This window comes from Rana temporaria, chromosome 5 (genome assembly GCF_905171775.1).
Source record: "Rana temporaria chromosome 5, aRanTem1.1, whole genome shotgun sequence".
Taxonomy (NCBI): Eukaryota; Metazoa; Chordata; class Amphibia; order Anura; family Ranidae; genus Rana; species Rana temporaria.
Window position 1 is genome coordinate 175,995,445 of NC_053493.1, and position 5,418 is coordinate 176,000,862.

Genomic DNA, 5,418 nt, shown 5'->3' on the forward strand with positions numbered 1-5,418 from the left:
CGCGCCGTGGACCTCCGCAACAGCTTGAAGCTGCGCTAACAACCCGGCTACCTCTGACATTTTTCTTCCCTTCCTTGCCTTTTCCACAGATGACCCAGAGCGCTGACCCGATACACAGACAGGCTGCAGGACTTCTCTCCTTGCTTCTTCCCCCGGACTGATGCTGCCCCTCCTCCAGCATCACCTAGCTCACTGAACTCTCCTCCCCCTCTCCTCACCTCCTCCAATAGTTAATTTCTAGGATCCTATTAACCACCCCCTCTAACTTTAACCCTTTCTTCACCTAAGTTCCCTACACCCTGTCATGCTGTCCTCCGCCTCCATTGCATTGCAGCTACGAACTTGTCTTTCTATCACCAGCTGATGTTTGCTTGCACTCAGACTGTTCATCTAGTTAAATACTCCATGTAAGTTGATCCCTTGCTTACACTTAATAATTTAGTTACCCATGTTCTCACTAACTTTATGAAGTATACTAAATCTATTCAAACACTTTTTTTTTTTCTCAGATGAATTGAGGCTCTTCAGTGCCCATGTTATTGTCTTACTTAATTCCCCTGTATTCACCTTGATTTTATTACGCTTCAAGGTATGGCTGTTTTACATATATTAACCCTATTGACTCTATTATGGATTTGTTTAATTAGTTGAAACAGATCATAATTTAATAACACATCTTATAACATAGATTCTTTTTCTTCTGTATTTTTAAGTCCTGTCAGTTGAACTTGGATTTCAATATCCACCCTGAGGGGGTTTTTCCTTGACTGGCTGTGCATGAAGCTAGGGTAGGTTTTATTTCTCCTACCTATGGAATTTTGCTGCCAGCCCCCTCTCATGGGCTGAACAGCATTGGCTGTTACCTGGCTGTGGATATATGCGCATTTTCTCCTATGAACTTTGGTTTCTCTTGCCCCGCCAGAGATTCCAGCCAAACTTTTGTTTGTACTCTATATATATATGACATGTTTTGTTGAACATATATAATCGAAGTTCTTTTAGAGCTTATATTGTATGCATATGTTAAAATTGTTTTATTCTTTTTCATCTCTTTAGAGTAATCTAGAGAGACGATCTTGTCCTAATTCCCCTGAAGAAGCCAAGAGGCGAAACTAGTAGGGTCGACCTGATCGAAAAAATTATTTCTAGATCTTGCTCCCACAAAATAATGTATGCACTATTTGTATATTGAATTACTATATTTTGTAAAAATTGAATGAATAAACCTTTTTCATATATTTTTATATATACATACATACTTTGTCTGGTTTCCTTCATCGCACCGCAATAATCCCCTCAACTCTTCCAAAAAATTCCCCTCCTTTGAATCTATTTTGGGATGAGGTGCTGTATCCTTTTTTAGGACTCTCGATCACATACCCCCCAATCTACCATTGTTATCTAATGTTTTGTTTTGTGTTGTGTTTTTTAGCCAGATCTCCATCTCAAAAAAAAAATGTCTATTTTAAATATTGTTATGTAGCTCTTTTTTTTGGGTAATTTGATAATATTTTAGACTGCTTTACAATTTATTTTTTTGGAGTGTGTCAAGTTACCACAACAACATAATTATTTATTTTAATGTACCCACAAGGAGGTTGTTGTCCCTTGTTAATTTTAAAATGTTTGGTTTTGAAATGTGTCTGCCTACTCACTACTCACTCTATTCTAAAAAAAACACATGGTCAAATTTTGTCAGCAAACCAAAAAAACATTTATTCTAGTATAATGAAATAACTTAAAATTAAACACTGATGGCAAACTAAAAACAAACTTAATAAAAACAAAGAAGCCAAGGAAGGCAGCACTGAAGAGCGTTCTTGCATTTGTAAAGACAAGGGTCCTCAAAGCCAAAAATCAAGGCTACGTTTGGACTTCGTAGTCTTCTTCCCTGCAGTCTTCCCTGCAGACCGAGTCCTCGCAGGCTGGGTTCCTGGAGGCAAGGTTGTGCCAGGAGCCAGAGCAGGCTCAGGAAGAGGAGGAGCAGGAGCAGGAGCAGGAGAAGGAGCAGAAGCAGGAGGAGCAGCAAGTACAGGAGGAGCAATCCGCACAATGTCGATGTTGTCATCGAGCTGCCCCAGTGTGGCCATGTTTTTGGCCGTAAAGATGAGGGTTTCACAGCGCACACACTGGCCCCGCTCCAGATTATGGAGCTTGGCTGCGATGAGCGCTGCAAAACCCTCTTCTTCTCTGGGTGGCTCTCGGATGGCCGCAGTTGCCTCGCGAAGCAGGGCCTGTGTCTCCTCCTCCATTTGGATAAGCCTCCTGGCCCTTTTCGCGGGAGTGCAGAGAGGAGGGATCCGTGAGATCGTATCACGCCGGTGTGCCTCCTGTCTCCCACTGGGGCCTGCCATCTCCTGGCTCCCAGTGGTCTCTGCCACCTCCTGCCTTGCAGTTGGGCCTGCCTCCCCTGGCTCCCTGTGGGGCCTGCCTCTTCCTGGCTTTGCTCTGTCTGTGTATAAAAAAAAAGGTACATAGTTTATTTGTTGTCTTCATAAATCACACACATTTTTTAAATCATGACAGATGCAAATGGGATGCTAATATATATTACACACAGGGCCGCCATCCAGAATTATGGGGCCCCTTACACAGCTTCAGACATGGGCCCCCTGGAGCAGGGGGGGTTGCTGCCGCATGAAATAGAGAAGCGGGGGGCCTTTACCCAAAATAGTAAATTAGGAAAAAAAAAATATGTTTTTAAAAATTTATTATTACCAAAAAGGGCGGTTGTCATCCGGGGCCCCTTACAGGTGTATTGTCTGTACCCCCCTGATGGCGTACCAGAAAATTACACACAATCATTCTGACCCCAGCATTTTTCAATCTTGTCCCCATCATGTTTTGCCACTACTGTCTATTGCAGCCCTCAAAATTTACACTTGCCTGCTTGCATTTTGCGAGTAAATTTTGAGGGCTGGCGAGTGTGGGCTGCCTGGGAGCAGTGGGGGCGAGCAAGGAGAGGAGCCGCCGCCGCCGACTGGTTGTTCAAAGCGCGGGGAACATGACAGCTTTCAATTCAATAGCTGTGTTCCCTGCGGCGAGCCACCATATACAGCCCCTCCCCCTTGTCCGGGCACTTTGATAGACAGATCACCCATCCCAGGATTGGACGGGTGATCTGTCTATCAGTTTCCCGGACAAGGGGGAGGGGCTGTATATGGCGGCTCGCGGCGGGGAACACAGCTATTGAATTGAAAGCTGTCATGTTTCCCACGCTTTGAACAACCAGGTTGCGGCGGCAGCGGCTCTGGCTCTTCTCCTCCTCTCACTCAGCACAGCAGGTAGGCTGCTATGGGGACACTGGCTGCAATGGAAACACTGGCTGCTATGGGGACACTGGCTGCTATGGGGACACTGTCTGCAATGGGGACACTGTCTGCTATGGGGACACTGGCTGCTATGGGGACACTGGCTGCTATGGGGACACGTGGCTGCATTGGTAGACATGGGGCAGGCTGCATTTTTGGGCACGGATAAAGTTGTTGTTAATATTTATTTTTAAAACGTAATTCTGCATAAAACAATTAAGTGTCATTTTATGAGATAATTTATGAGGGCGGGGCAACTGGTGGCGAGTACGCCTTGAGGTCTGGCTAGTAGCTCAGGACTTGAAATTTTGAGCCCTGGTCTATTGATATGTTCAACACTTTTTGTTCAATCCTTTTAAATTTGGAACACTAGTAACATCAATTTGACATCATTATTATACTTTGATTCCCCAAAATTGGTAGCAAAATGCAATACCTGGCTCCATGGGTCACAATCTGGGTCCTCCGGGGTTGGCTGCTCTTGCCTGCAGGGAAGACTGGAGGATTGACTGCAGGGAGGACGGGAGCGATCTCTTGGGGGAAGGGTAGACAGGGATGGCCTGGACTCAATGTGGTCATTCAGGAACTGCAGCTGACCATAGTACCACAGGTTTGGCTTGTAGATGCTGTCAGCTGCAGCCCCAGATCTCATTGAGGCCAGGACTTGTACCCGTTGGGGCCTGTAGGTGCCCCTAATGGAATTTATTTTTTGTTTCACAGTCTCGATTGTGGCGTTGGGGACCCTTGTCTTTACAAATGCAAGCAGGGTCTCCCGTGCTTTCTTCCTGGCATCTTTGTTTTTATTTTGTTTGTTTTTAGTTTGCCACAGTATAGGCAGATCCTTCCATCTTTGGATAAATTCTGTGAAGAAATCTGCTTCTTTGAAGGCCTTTCTGCAAGTCCAAATAAAATGAAAAAACATAATGTCAGTCAAGCCACTACTACTAATAAGCTTTATCACCATATCTAGCCCACAAACTCATCCACTGATCACTAATAATGTCAAAAATATAGTTACGTACCATTGTATGACACGATCGTTACTTCCACCTTCTTCCACAGACTGTGAACGCCGCTTTCACTCACATGGTATCCCTTTATACACTGCGCACACGTGACGCTCCGCACGTTTTCCCAACCCTGACGTTCGGTTTAGACCTTTCCCCGCCCCTTCTCCCTCGTTTAATGAGGAACAACTATGGAGGACATGCAGACTATGGCAAACTCTAGCCATGAGCCAGGCCAGGCTGAAGCAGACACAAGAACCAGGAGAAGGAGGTACAAGGCCTCAAATATGTCCTTTTAGGAGATGGTGGAGATGGTGACCATCTTAACCACATCCCTACCGCTTCATTGTAAAATAACGGCGGCAGGAACCCCTCCTCGATCCGGGTGGACGTCATATGACGTCCTGCGTTCCCGGCAATCTAGGGCGCGCGCCCGCGGCGACGCTCGGGACCCGGCGCGGGTGCCCGGCGGCCGCGATTGCCGCCGGGTGCCCGCGATTGTCGGTAATCATGACAGGAGTGTGGATCTTTGTGTGTAAACACACAGATCCACCTCCTGTCAGCGGTGAGGAGACCAATGTGTGTTTCTCAGTACAGAGGAACACACATCGGTCTCCTCCCCTTGAGAGTCCCCTCCCCCTACAGTTATAACACATCTTAGGGAACATATTAACTCCTTCAACGCCCCCTAGTGGTTAACCCCTTCCCTGCCAGTCACATTTACACAGTAATCAATGCATATTTATAGCATTAATCGCTGTATAAATGTGAATGGTCCCAAAAATGTGTCAAAAGTGTCCGATGTGTTCGCCGCAATGTCACGGTGACAGTAAAAAATCGCAAATCGCCGCCAATACTAGTAAAATTTTTTATAAAAATGCCATAAATCTATCACCTATTTTGTAGACGCTATAACTTTTGCGCAAACCAATCAATATATGATTATTGCGATTTTTTTTACCAAAAATATGTAGAAGAATACGTATCGGCCTAAACTGAGGAAAAAAAAAAGTTTTTTTTAAAAAAAATTGTGATATTTATTAAATAAAAAAGTAAAAAATATTGTGTTTTTTTTAAATTGTCGCTCTTCTTTTGTTTAT

General features: G+C 44.9%; 1 long non-coding RNA gene across 1 annotated transcript; it reads left to right on the top strand.

Moving 5' to 3' along the window:
* Nucleotides 1-346: 346 nt before the first annotated feature.
* On the top strand, nucleotides 347-1,194 carry LOC120940502. The gene is made up of 4 exons (XR_005749433.1): nucleotides 347-407; nucleotides 510-589; nucleotides 714-788; nucleotides 1,057-1,194. It is a non-coding gene; the product is annotated as an uncharacterized LOC120940502 (long non-coding RNA).
* The last annotated feature ends 4,224 nt before the right edge of the window (nucleotides 1,195-5,418 follow it).